General features: G+C 39.7%; 1 pseudogene; it reads left to right on the top strand.

Annotated features, from left to right (window-relative positions):
- The first annotated feature begins 4,904 nt into the window (after positions 1 to 4,904).
- On the top strand, positions 4,905 to 7,482 carry LOC101714427 (protein FAM13B pseudogene; annotated as a pseudogene).
- Positions 7,483 to 14,950: the final 7,468 nt, after the last annotated feature.

Below are 14,950 nucleotides of genomic sequence, written 5' to 3'. Positions count from 1 at the left end.
TGCCTAGGACTTTTCCACTAGCCCCCTGGTGGCAGGAAAGTGGCATTTTTTAAAGGATATCTCATATGGCAGTGGTGGTCAACCTGTGGCAGGCAGGCAGTTTGGGGCTGTGTGTATGACTGAAAGCTCTAAAAGGTTCACCATCACTGCTAAGGCATTCTCACAGTGCAGAGTAGAGATTTATTAATTTAACATTGTGAAATTACACGGAGGGGAAGAGAAAATAGAGGGTTAATAAAAGAAGCTTCTTAATGTTTTGATTTTTCCTTTGAAACTCCTGCTTTAGTGAATCCCACTCTCCTCTGAAGAAAAAACACTCAACTATTTCCAGAGGCACCATGTTGAGTGAACCAGTTGTTTGCTCAGGTATAACAAAAAGCTCATTGTTTCTGCACTTTCCCTGCAGATACAGGGCACCCTGTTTCTAATTGCTGTGTCGATGACTCCTTCAGACAGAGGAAGCTATTCTTGGAACTCATGTATTGCTCACTGATCTCACCAAATCCAGGCTTCTCACCCCATGACAGGCATCCTTGTGGAACACACTTTCTGTTGTGCTCAGGGACTGCTCTGTGCAGGAGGCCAACACTGCACCAGATCACAGTCTCTTCAGACAACCTCACCTCCCACTTCTCCTTTTGAGCTCCTGGAAACAAACCACCTGCTCACCAGCAGATCAGTGGTCCAAGCATAGATTTTGTTAGCCTCTTTCAGGGAACAAATGTAAATAGATTAATAAGAATATCTAGTGATAAAAGTTGTCAAAATTGTATCCAAGATCTCAGACTCTACATGAACTGAAGGGGAATTTTTAATCATTAGCAGTAGAAGAATTGGGCTCTTTACTATAAAATGAATCCAAGAGCAGACAATCTGTGGCCAGTGATGAGCAAGCATAGTACCAGATTCCCGGTGCTGTGCAGACAGCCAAGGCTCAGAGCTGGACTTCAGAAGAGGACTGAGTCGAGATTCTGTGCTGAGAGGCAGCAGCAAGAAGCCAGTCCAAGTGTCTGAAATGGCTAAGAAAGGGACAGAGTATGGATCAGAGTGCAGAATATCTCCAGTGGTTGGAAAAATGGAAGATATGGTTGAAAGTGTAGGTTTGCCCCAAATGGTGGAGAATATTGAAAATTAAGCTGCAATGTTTGTGTTTTGAATGACAACAGCCTGTAAACATCAACGCGCATCAATGAAATGACTATTCCTCCTGCAGTGACCCTCCATCACTAGAGATCTGTCAGTTGACAGCAGCTCTGTTACGGTGAGAAATTAAGAGATTTTCTACTCAGTGTTCTAGAATGCAGGATTGGGGGACCCAAGAGAGAGAAGCATGGAATGTGAAGTCAACCTGGATTTGGAACCAGCTCTGGTTTTCACTGCTGTTGTTACCTTAGGGTGCTCATTTAGAGCCTTATTTTATCATTTGTTAAGTGATCACAATAGTAACTACCTCAGAGAGCGATAAGACATTCAAAGCACATGCAATATGTGAATCTACTCTGTTAAAGTTTAACACATTATACCAATAATAGTTGATACCAATGAATGAAAAACAAACCTTTTCAACATTCATTTCTGTGTTGATATCCTGAAACTGTTACATTCCACAGGAGGATGGTGTGGTGAAAATGATGTAGTAAGAACAATGGAACATTTGTCAGGCAAGATAGATTGAAGAGAAAGTAGCGGTAAGGAGAAAACTCTCATTATCCCAGGAGGAGGTGATAAGGTGTAAGCAGTTGGGAAGGAAAGGAGAAGGAGAATGATAAAAAATTCACCAAGGAAAAATTTCAAAAGGAAGGTATTGTCTCATGCATCACTTTCTCAATGAGACACAATACCCAATAGCCACAAATTAATGGAGAAGTTTATTTTGGCTCATGATTTCGGTCTCTGGTTGGCTTGGCTCCAAGGCAGAAACAGCATGGTGGAAGGGTCTGGTGAAGGGAAGCTGCTCAAATCGTGGTGGACAGGATGTGACAAGAGAAGAGAGGAGCCAGGCAGGGAGATGCACGATTCCAGGTCGCATCCCCAGTGACTCACCTCCAACCAGCCCCACCTCCTAATACTACATTTAGCATGTTCAGGGTCATTCCCCTAGCATCCAGTCACTATCCAAACACATGAGGCTTTGGAGATAGCCCCGATCTAAACCATAATAGGTATTTAGAAATCAAAGGTGACTCTGAGATCACAGACAAAATGGCTTGTTGGAAGCATACCAGTTCCAGTATTTTCAAATGAATGCACAGTGGAGAACTGTATAGTATGCAACATGGTGCCCACTACCGTGCATGGCCCAAACCAAGATGTCCTGCAAGTGTAAAACTACACCCAAGATTTCAGAAATCTAATATGAAAAAATGTAAACTATCGTAATAATTTTACACTGAATTGCAGGTTGAAATATTATTTTTGATATGTTGGGTTAAATTTTAAAATATTTTTGTTTATTTCACCTATTCATTTTACCTTTTAAATGTACTACTAGGAAATTTAAATACAGTTTGGCTAGCTTTATACTCTATTGAACTGCACTCCTCTAATATATGGTTTCAAATAAAATCACAATGAAGCACCATTCCATGGAGACACCCCAAAGGTATTTCCCAGACTACCTGAATTGGCAGAAACAGTGAGGGACTCTTTGTTAAGAAGCTTCTCAGTGATAAATGAGGGGCATAGGATCTCTGCACCTGAGCATTCCAGTTGTGCTTCATAAGCTTTATTTCAGTTTGCACAAGCATCACCTGTGGAGCTTGCTAGGCAGAAAATTCCAACTCCAGAGAATGTGATGAGTTAGGTCTGGGAATATCAAGAAGCACCCAAGAATCCCCATTTATTGAGCCCCCCACATGATCTGCTACAGACTGTTTGAAGAAGTATCATTGTAAGAGTGGAAAATGTGGTTTTACCTCATAGGCAGGTTAAGAACATCTGCTTACCAACCAGAAAGGGAAGTGGAAGATAAAAGCAATAATCAACAAATCTGACAATATGTGTCAATTAAAAAATTCAAAAAATGATATTTGACATTCAAAATAATAATTATTAAAGTAGTCTTATAGGAAATCACAACTGTATATTTTGCTTAAGTATCTTTTACTTGTATTTTGGTTTAGAATTTTTTCCTATAATTGTTTTGAATTAACAAGGGATGAGTTCAGCAATCTTTACAAAGCTTGGGGCTTTTAAAGATTTCATTCTGGCCCCGTGTAAGAAGGAAACACAACCCCGAAGTTGAGGCTGCTCTATTTCCTTCCACAGGCAACATGGGTAACAAGATCCACACATACCCCCACCTTTGGGCTCATTAATCTCAAAGAGAATAATCTCACCTTTTGTTCTCAATCCACCATTTTTTGGAAAATAAAATTTTTATCATTCAATGCGAAAAACTATACTCATAGGAATATGTATCTTTCAGTAGGAAGCATTGTCTAGCAGAGGACCTTAGCTCATTAAATCCCCATGTTTTGGTCCCTTTTGCAGGGCCCTAAAGGGATAGGCAGTCAATACTACAGGGCAAGAATCAATACCTTGGGCAAACAACTTCCTGTTGAGAGAGCATCTGTTCAATGAATAGATTCTAGTACTGGTTAAAAGCTAACCCAGCTTCAGCAGTTGGGATCCCTCCCATCTCTGTGTTCTGGTAACATTCAACACACTCCAAGAACTAAGGCCCTTTTTTCCTTTTTTTCAATTAAAAAAATTCCTAAATGGTCATAAGTCTTATCTCTGATGTGTTTTGCTTCTTTTAATTAGTGAGTGCCTTGCTATTAATGAGAGAAGTATTTTAAGCCAATTCAGAATCCTAAGATGTACTCAAATCTCCATGTTACTTGGCCTAACAAATTGCTAGGCAGCCGTCAGAGATTGGCAGGAAGGAGTCAGAGGTCCTTGGAAGGCAGCCCTCTCCTTTTCACATCTGAATAGTTTCATTGTCCAACCCCATAGACTCAGATAATCCCTTTGCATCATTTTGTCCCTTCTAATAGGCATGGCAGCATGGCCAAATATCCCATTTGTGGAAGTTCCCATCTTTGTGCTCATAGACACAGGACAGAGTGAAGAAACAATCTCGAGAGACAAGAAAATGAACTGGGCTACAGAAAAATCAAGGCTCTGACCCCAGCCTCTGATAGACTCATCCAGGCAGCCAGTCCTGGGCAGAAGACCTGAGACTGCCAGTGCCAAAAGGTAAAATGGCAACCATCAGACCTTCCTTCTCTCCTCTGCAGTAGAGGACTTTGGCCTGGAGGAGCTCAGGACCTTGTGACAGGTGACATGGCCACTTCCCGGCAGGGCCAAGACCAAGGCCCAAGGTCTGATTCTTAGTTTTAGAACTCTTTTTCTCCTTAATATTAATTATGGCTTTTGGGCAGCTTTTAGCCTTGTTGTCCGGGAAGAACAGAGGGGTAAAAAGCCCACTGGTGTTGTGGGTTGAAATGGGTACCCACAGGCCATTGAGTGTTGAGATTAACTGCTGAAGTACTGATCGAGTTCTGCCTTTCTTCAATGAGGAACTACAGGCTGATCTGCCATAATCTTAAACAACCATGAATGACAAAAGAATGCTTGCTCAGTGAGGGTAGCTGGTGCAGAAACCATTTTTTAAACTTAGGTGTTTAAGTACTCAAAGAAAAGGCAGCATTGATTTCTGGCTGTAAAAAAGATATGAGGAAGAGTTTTCTCCCCTTCCTTGAGTAACTGCAACTCCGTTCTTGCTAACAAAATATTTGGAATTCCACTTGATGAGCTGCAGCAGGGAGGACATCCAAACAATGAGGTTCCATTCAGTCCGCCACATTGTGGACTATATTGAGGAACATGGCGATCTGGAGCAACAAGGACTTTTTCAGGTCAATGGAAATGCTGAGACAGTGGAGTGGGCTTCAGCAGAGATACAACAGTGGAGAAGATGTGGATTTGGTTAAGGAAGCAGATGTTCCTTCAGCTATTAGTCTCCTTAGGTTTTTCCTTCAAGAACTTCCTGAACCTGTTATTCCTGGTAGTTTTCATATTCACTTGATGCACCTTTCTCAAGATTATAATAATGAAGATGAATTTGGAAGAAAGTTGAGGTTCCTCTTGCAACAGCTTCCACTTGTTAATTACAGTTTGTTAAAGTTTCTTTGTAGATTTTTAGCCAATTTAGCATCACATCATGAAGAAATTTGGTCTGCAAATTCTTTGGCTGCTGTCTTTGGTCCAGATGTCTTCCACATTTACACAGATGAGGAAGATATGAAAGAACAAGAAATACTGAGCAGAATAATGGCAGGACTTCTGGAAAATTACTACAGATTCTTTGAGAATGAAGAGGAAGATTTTTCATCAAATGATTTGAGCTCAATTACTGAACAGGTTAATGACCTTTCTGAGGAAGAAGAAGATGAAAAGCTGGAACATATAGAGGAACTTCCAGAAGAGGGTGCAGAAAAATCAAATGACATGCCAGAAGTGGTGCAATTAAGGATGACTGAAAAAGTCCTGGAATCAAATAGTGTTATAGCATCAACAAGTGCCCATATATCTCTCTCACCAGCATCTTACCAGCCTCTGCAGATGTTTTAGAAAGAACTATTAGAGAGGCTGTGGAACAGCACCTTTTTGATCTGCACAGCAGCATAGGTCATGATCTTAAGAATTTACAGCAGCAAAGCCTGGTGTGTAATAATGAAGCAGGAAGTATTAATTGTGATGAGGAAAGACCTAATAATCAGGTTGATACTGCTGATGGTATTATTAATGTCAGTGATAGCAACAAGGAATGATCAGAACCTGTGGCTGGCGCTAATTTAGACAATGAAGTAATGCAGCAAGACATTGTATTTGAGGATGAAGAAAATCAGTCTGCAGGTGTACTGCTAGAGCCATGCAGTGACCATGGTGATGCTGAAGACGGCTGTCCTGAGAGGAAAGAATATTTGGTATTTGACAGTGATAAATTTTCTCATTTGTTTCTCAAATCTAGTAGCAAGATATGTGACTTGAATGCCAACACTGAATCAGAAGTGCCAAGAGGTCAAAGTGTTGGTGTTCAAGGGGAAGCAGCCTGTGTCCAAATTCCACATGTAGATCTGAAGAATGATGCTGGTGGTGATAGATGGGAAGCGCCATGCCCTGTCGCTTTTCCCCTCATTGATTCCGAAACAATGCATCTTCAGAGAGATGGGGAGGAGCCATTTCCTGCATTTAGGCCTTGGCAGGAAGACTCTGAGTCTGAAGAAGCTCAGCTGTCTCCACAAGCTGGAAGAATGAATCATCATCCCCTGGACGAGGACTGTCCTCCAGTATTATCACATCGCAGTTTAGATTTTGGGCAAATCCAGCGTTTCCTACATGATCCAGAAACGCTGAATTCCTCATCTAAAGCACTTTCATATGCAAGGACTCGAAGATCATCCTTTAGTTCAAAAGATTGAGAAAGAGAAGACAGAACAACTTATCAGTTGGTCAAGAAACTTCAGAAAAGGATCAGACAATTCGAAGAGCAGTTTGAAAGGGAAAAGAATAGCAAGCCCTCCTACAGTGAAATTGCAGCCAAGCCAAAGGTATTAAAATGGATGACAGAGCTTAGCAAGCTGCGGAAGCAAATTAAAGATGCAAAACCCAAAAGCTCTGATGGAGAGTTTGTACCTCAGACCCGTCCATGGAGGAACACTCTTCCAAAAAGTTTTGGCTCTTCTCTAGACCATGAAGGTGAAGCAAGTGAGGATGAATCCAGAACCATTCTGAAGGAGAAAAAACCATCTAAAGAAGCAGCCCTTGAATTTATTTTGAAAAAACTGAAGGAAAAACGTGTTGAGAGATGGCTTCCAGAAGATATCAAGAAAATGACAAAAGATCATTTGGTAGAAGAGAAAACTTCTCTCCAAAAGTCTTCTTTCCTATGAAAGTCAACATGGAAGCCTGGTGACAAGGGAAGAAAGGCGCATTGTTAAACCTCTCTGTGATAGAGACAGGCTTGTAAAGCAGATGCTGACAAGAGCTAGCGTCACTCCTCTCCTTGCATCTCCCTCCACCAAAAGAGGAGGTCAGATGCTACAGCCAATCATAGAAGGAGAAATTGCACAGTTTTCTGAAGAAATCAAGGAAGAAGAAGATGGTACTGGTCTGTCCTCTGAATTAAATGATATCTTGAAAATAGCTATACAGGCACAGTCTTCATTGGCAAACCCAGAATCTGATATTGAAGAAAATCAACAACTGGCTCTGGATCTCTGATTGTCAAGTCCTCGAGCAGCTTCTATGCCTGAATGACTGGAACAACTTTGGAAAGCTAGAGCTGAAAAAAAGAAACTACGTAAAACATTATGGGAATTTGAAGAAGCATTTTATCAACAAAATGGAAGGAACACCCAGAAAGAGGATCCTGTTCCAGTCCTTGAGGAATACAGAGAGTACAAGAAGATTCAAGCTAAGCTTAGGCTTCTTGAAGTTCTTATCAGCAAACAAGATTCTTCAAAATCCATATAAAATGTGCTCCTTGAACATTCACATCAGAAAATCAGTTGTATTCTGTGACATTATCATCATGTGTACTTGACTGGTCCTTGAGTTCATTCTGTCAGGCATTCAGAGATTCTCATTTTGTACTTGATTGTGGTGCCACTAAGCAAGGGAGGGGAGGGGAAGTTGGCCCCCTCGGGAGCGTGAGTGATGTTCCATGTTGACCACAGACTGTCCTCTTCGCCTTTGGCAAACTGCAGTCTCTTTCATTGTTTTGTACTACCAACACATCCTATTGCCAAAAGACTAGAATTTTATCCTTTCAAGTTCAGGAACTTTGGAAATACAAAGCTTTTTGTTAATCACCTTTTTTTCCCATTACTGAAGAAAATTGAGAGGAAAAGCTTCATATTCAACTCTGTGGTTGCCTTCTTCTTACAGGATGACTGCATATTTGGAAGACAAACCTATAGAAGTGCACATGTGCAACTGTGTTCTGTTTTCCTAGAAAGCCAGAATCAAATTGAGATTACAAGTCCTACTGTGAAACACTTTTCTGTTCAATTCCCAAAGTGACACATCCTCACAGGTAAAATATGAACAAAATTTTGCAATTCAATGGTCACATAGCTTGAATGAAGATAACAGTAGGTACACCAAAAAGTGACCTTGTTTAGCCTATTGAAAGCACATATCACATGTCACACACAGAACTGAATCATACCACATGCTGCCTATGGGACTCAAATTACTGTTTGTTCCTAAGTTACAATTCATCAGCTGATGATACATTTGTCTGGAATGGGTTCTGGGCTATTCCCCCTACCCACCTCCAGATAATGTGAGAAAACAGCCATGTCAGTATGTAGGAACTTGATGGTGCTCAGATTATTATGTTTAATCAAATGGGCCTAAATTGGCAAGGTAATCATTATACCTAAGTAAATCTCATAGTAAGGGCTATACCATTGCATCTTTACATGAATTTCAAGGGGCTACATCTTTTTTTTTTCTTTTCCTCTTTAAATCAGTAAAATCTGTACAATGAAACACCCTCTAAAAGAGACCACCTTTTGCTTAATCACATTCTGTTAAAGCAGACATTTACAGTATGTGTAGTGGTATGCCCCTCGTCATAAACTCTTAGCATCTTTTTTTCCTTAGTTTTGCATGGCTTTTCTTCAGGTACTCTTGGTATCATTCAGCTAATCACTTTTATGAAATGGTGACTTTGTTTGTGTTAACAATACAATGGGCTTAATCTAAGTGTTAATTTTTTTTTTTTGCTGGTGCTTTTGGGTTGATCAGTGCCTCACTTTGTCCCCATGTTTTGCATGTAGCGACTCATGCATGGTTTTCTTAATTAGCTAATGTTAAAAGTTTGTTTCATACAAAAATGGAATTTTGCAACATTATTGAATAAGGTGAGGGAAGCATGAACCTCAAACTTCAGGCACTATTACATAAGTAAGCACATGAAGTAGCTTGATAATAAATAAGTGTTTCTAGTACTTCACATTTCACTAGTGTGTGCAATGCCTTTTGTAGGGCAGGAGGCAATCCAATGGTAGTGAATGTGTAATGGGAAAATTTAAAAAGCACTAAATCCAGCCTTTTGTGTGTGTTTCATTTTGATACAACTAGGTTATTCATAGGGTATTCCTAGAAAAAGTAAAATTGAAAATGCCAAAAGATGTATCGCTTTGATTTGACTCCATCATGTGGTGTACATTTAATTTCTTTTGGTCTCCAAATAGGAGTGTAACATCTAATTTTATGTGCACTGTTATTGTTTTTATGAATGTTTTATATACCACATGCAAAAATGTCCATGTGCACTATTCAAATGTTTTAAATAATATATTCCTTCTTTATAGTGCTAAATAAGTCATTGGTTTCATTTTAGAATTAACAGCTACTTTGTGATGTTGGTTGTTCAGTGTTAATGTTTGACTGTGAGTAGAGTAGGTAAATGGGGCATGCCAGCACTTAGGCTATGTGACAGTGTCATGCTATCATAGTCAAGCAGTAGGTGGTAGAATTAGGGAGATTACAGTAGTTCTACTTGGGTACAAATAAAAACCGTATATCTATATGCCAGTATTATATAGGTATATATGTCTACTAATATAAAAAAATATTAACTTCGGCAGCAATAGAGAACTATAATATACCTTCTTTAAAAATTACAACATTCATCGCTTCTCGGCCTTTTGGCTAAGATCAACTGTAAACATTACAATATTCAGCTGGGTGAACAGGCACTCACCTGTAATCCCAGCACTTGGGAGGCTGAGGCAGGAGGATCACTGTGAGTTCAAGACCAACCTGGACTACATAGTGAGTTCAAGATCAGCTTGAACTACACAATAAGTCCCTGTCTCAAAAAGATTATAATATTTAAATAAAGATTCATGATTTCATATAAAAAATAACTATGTCAGTGTTGGTTTTCCTATGGATTCAGTGATAAACTACACTTTACTCAATGTTCACCATGTGTAAAGTACTGTACTAACTGTATCACTAAACCCATTTTAGAAACTAAGAAGCTGAGTTACTTGCCAATACCCATACATGAATGAGTGGCAGTCTGAATCCTGTTCACTCTTTTCCATCTTCAAAAGGCACCTTCTTAAGCAAGTGTGGTGGCACATGCCTGTGATCCCAGCACTGGAGAAGCTGAGGCAGGAGGACTGTCCAAAGTTCAAGGCCAGTCTAGAGTACACAGTAAGCTCAAGGCCAGCCTGAACCAGATAGCGAGACACTGTCTCAAAACAAAACAAAACAAAACAAATGGACCCTCTTCACCATGATGATACACCACCTCTCGGAACCTCGTCACCCCTCACGGTGGCAGGTTGTTCTGGAGTCCTTTGGCTGGCTGGAGTTCCTACCAAAAAGTCAGTTTCCAGTCCCTGCAGCCCACTTCCAGTGTCTACTGTCAGTTCACCCCAGGAATATTCTGTGCATCGTCTACCTAGGTGTGGTAGAGTCCTTACCTAAAAGCCACTGGATGGCCACCTGTCCTTCCTTTGAAAGCACATTCCTTTGACCTGAAATGTACATTCCTGGGACAGCTTCAGGATAAAGGAGCGGTGGATCATGCTGCAGGATTGGGCAAATCTACTGCCTTCACAGTTTTGCCACAAAGCTGTTCAACTTTAGAAAACAAGGAGAGAAAAAGTTTCCCCAAGTCTCAGAGTCCTGCTCTCTTCAGTAGTTCCACCTTCCTGCCCCAACATCTCTTCAATAATCACCTCTCAATTTCCAAATACAGATCATTGTCAAGGCAGTTGCTTCAGCATCCTTCTGGGTTCCTTCTCAAACTCAGCTTGCAGCTGTCAGGACCACTGATGGCCACACATTCGTTGTTCAGTGAGAGCAGGTGGGTAAAGGGGCACTGTTGATAACTACGTTGTCAAATCAGACATAAAATAGACTTCCCTAGGCCACTCTGATGTATCTTCACCCTACATCTTCCAGTTGCCTTCTCTGCAAAACCAACTTTTAAGGAAGGCAACGCCTTCCGGATTCTCCCCGAAGCAGGTGCACCCACAGCAGCTCCCAGGTGGCCACTGTCAGGGCACACAGAACTTCAAACAATTGCCAAGTAGATAAACTCATTTGATACAATTTGCCTTCCTTCTGCCGAAATCTAGTTTCTTGCTAGTTGAGAATGATGCTGATGGAGGTGGCTATCTTAAATAAATTAATAATAATAATAATAATAATAATAATAATAACAATAACAAACAACTAGCTCCAAAAGGCATAGATTTGAAAAAAGGCAAGGCACTTGTGAGCCAGTCTCATTGAGCCGCCCTCGTCATCTCCTGCAGAAGGGAAGCAAAAGCAAAGGTTTGCTGCCACCTGCTGGTAGAATTAGTCCTTACTAACAAGAGGACGGCTGCTGGGTTCTGGAGTGCTGCTTCAGAAGGTCGCCAGGAATTCACATTTAACTGTAGCAGAGTTGGACCACAGAACCATCATTCCAAGCACGTTTTCAATAACCCTTTATTGTGAACCCTCTGAAGCCTAATCCAGAAGAGAGATAAGAAGATGATTAGGATGAAAGTCCTGCCCTTGAGTGTAAATCCATTTCACCAGAGGACAGAGAGCAGACAAGCGAGGGAGACTGAAGGGTAGAGATCCTGTCTAATTTGCCTTTATCTTCCAGAGAAGAGTTTAGCCTTTGATATGTTGAAATGATTAGGAGCCTCCCAAGGGAGCTACACATTGTAGTCATTTTTCTCTGCTTTGATTAGAAAACAATGAATGTTGTACATAGAAGCTGATTCTAGAGAAATTTATACAGGAGGAATTTTCTTTGTCCTTACCTATTGTTTCTACTTTCCTGTGACCTCTAAACTTTTGCCCTTCTTTCTGCCATATCTAGGTACCTGGTGGTCTCAGAATAAAAATGGGAAGTTTATCTTATAATAAAATTAGTTCAAAATTATAGTATTAAATCCTTTCCCTGTGTGTTTATATTAAAGGACTTGGAGGAAGACGGAGAACAGGAAGAAGGAGAGGAACAAAACAAGGATAATATGTATGAACAGGTTCCAAAGCAGAATGGCTTGAGGTACCAAATGGGTAACTTTCTACCTCAGTTGCCAATGCTGTGATTGCTACTGATGGCTGCAGAATCAGACTTCCCAAATTGGAGCAAACAGATGACTGTCATAGTCATTTCCATGTGAACATGAACATCAGGGCCTGGGGTCCAACCCTGGCTTTATGTTTTAGGAATTATGTTGTCTTTAAAATTACTTAACTTCTCTGTTCCTTATTTTAAAACTAATGATCATAATTATCACCTACGCTGAGGGGAGGACATTCAAAAGTGTAAAGAACCATTACTAAAATATTCCTCTGCCGCCTGCCTCACAAGCTCAAGGACCCAAGTTCGATCCCCGGTACCAAAAAAAAAAAAAAAGTCCATTATTATTCCAAGGAAATCATCAGAAAATTGCCAGAAATAAAATATGTAAAGCAGAACATTGTATGATACATAGTAACTATTTGATAACATTGTGCATGGGTATGCCTGTATATTTTTGTGTTTCTATCATACCTCTTCCTCCAGGTATCTATGGCTAGAGAATAAAGCTAAATTTTCTACTGGGGATCCAATGACCTCATATTAACTAATAGTCATGTAGCTCCTGGAACTTGCTGTAGCTGTCAGTGTGGCACAGTCTGCAGTCTAGAATAACCCTGCCCAACAGCTCCTTAGAAGAGCTATTTCATGAGTCTGTGAATCACAAATACAGGATACATAATTGGGTAAAAAAGGCAAAACCCCATGAAGTAGCACATGGGACATTTCAACTATTGATGCTGTTTAGGGAAACTAATAAAGGACAACAAAAATAAACTACAGTGCCATGCTTTCAGCAGTGGGCAAGATTTATAGATGTACTATGGCTGAAAGTCATCTTTCTACCTCCTTCAAAAATCATAGAGGCTTATAAAGCCCGTCCACCTGTGATGCATATAAGTTTTGTAAGCAATAGCTATAGTGACAATGTTATAGAATCAGAGAGGAGGTGCTTTGAAACTCCAAATGTATGAGGTGTGATAAAAATATATGGTGAATATTAAAATTTTTTAAAAAGATGTATTACAATAAAAGACACATTGCCATTAATCTCCCTCAGAACCCTCTCACTTCAAACACACTTATCCCATTTTTCCTTCCACTTTCTGAAGCAGTTGTGGATGTCCTCCTTTGTGTCTTTATGAGGTGTGATGAAAACTATGATGGATGCTGCTGCTGAGTGCCATCCAGTGGAAAGGCAGGCTTGAGAAGGCATTACAATATGTTCTCATGCACCTTATTCACCAGATCTGGCACTGTGCAACCTCTGGATCTTCTCCAAAGTCTAAATGACCATGAAAGGTGCACAGTTTGAATTAATTCAGTACATCAAAGCACTCATGACAGCACAATAAAAGATACTCATGAAAGGGGACTTGTGGAACTGCTTCAGACAGCGCAAGAACAATGGGATACTTGTGTTCAATGTGAGGGGCAAGTATTTTGAGGGATATTAATGGCAATGTGTCTCTTAGTGTGATTTTAAAAATTTAAACATTCACTGTAGTTTTCTATCACACTTCTTTCAATCTCAATATGGATAGAGAAAAACACTTGATAAAAACTGAATTTACAGTTTCAACTTCAAATAGTTGCAGACAATGAAATGGAGAATGCTCTAGAATTGCCATGCTGCCCTAATCCAAACAGGTGACCTGCTGAAATATGAGCTATCTCGGACCAGAAGACAAAGCAGGAGAGAGAATCATGGCAAGAGCACAAAACCCATGTCAAAGGAAGTAGGTAGCACAGGAAACCAGAAATGTGTCATTTCCTCTGGGAAAGGAGTTTCTCATCCTTCATGAGAAAGGATCTCATTGAAGTTGTACGTGGGTATTACTTATAACGTGTTTTATGGGGATATTTAAATCTGTTAAGAAAACAAACATAGATTACTTCAAGGTCTGTTTTCAATCTCACCATTAATGTGCTCTACATATATAATTCACTTAAATTTCAAAATATAACTAAATATTCCTGTTTGGGGTACATTACATATGCCTTTCTTTAGCTATATTTATGCTCCAAATCTAATTTTTAGATGACTAGACTTATAAACAAGTCTTAATGACTCAGTTAATAACAGTGGATTTCTGACCCAGTGAGCATCAAAGAAATTAGTCATCAAAATGACATCAAAACAAAGTAAATTAAAAGTAGTATCAGAAACTCAACTTTGTATCTTCAGACTCAATATTGTAACAATTCATTCAGGTACAGCTTTCTATATAAAATTTAAGAATAAGCCCCAAATTAGTTCATTTGGAGAAGCATGACAAATAATGACACATTTTCCTTTCCAATTCTATTTCACTTTCCTATATTACATTTGCCAGTCACCTATTACCTTATTTCATTTGTCTAGAATTATTAAGTCTTAAGTTTTTATGGTAAATTTTAAATTAAAATAAGGATTCATGGCTATAACAATATTTCTATTGAGGCCAATAACTGGAACTGGGGATAAAAATGCTAGATTCCAAATTCTCATTTTTATCATCAAGAAGAACTAGTATGACATTGATAAGCCAGGTCACCCTACTTCATGTTCATTTAAAATACTGCTAGAAAAGGAAGGATTCAGTTTCAATTTCAACTGAGCAGGAATTTCCAATTAGTAATGTGGGGTTGAAAATGCCCACTAATGAATTTCTCAAGCAAACTTGGTGAATACTCTTGACTTGTGACAGAACTGAGGAAGTACCAGACCAGCATTTATTTCCTGGCTTAACTAGAGTCTAATCACCTGAATAAATGTCCTACACATCACATTAGAAACTGCCCTTCAACCCCTAAATATCAGAGCTTAGATGTTACATGTCACAGTGAGGTTCTTGCCCATTAAAGCAAAGGGACACTCAGGAGAATCTCTGAGAATTATCCTTATCC

Source organism: Heterocephalus glaber, unplaced genomic scaffold, assembly GCF_053883595.1.
Source record: "Heterocephalus glaber isolate CG9 unplaced genomic scaffold, H.glaber_assembly_v1.0 deba00001608, whole genome shotgun sequence".
In the NCBI taxonomy this organism is placed as follows: Eukaryota; Metazoa; Chordata; class Mammalia; order Rodentia; family Bathyergidae; genus Heterocephalus; species Heterocephalus glaber.
This window is presented reverse-complemented; position numbering and strand designations above follow the sequence as displayed.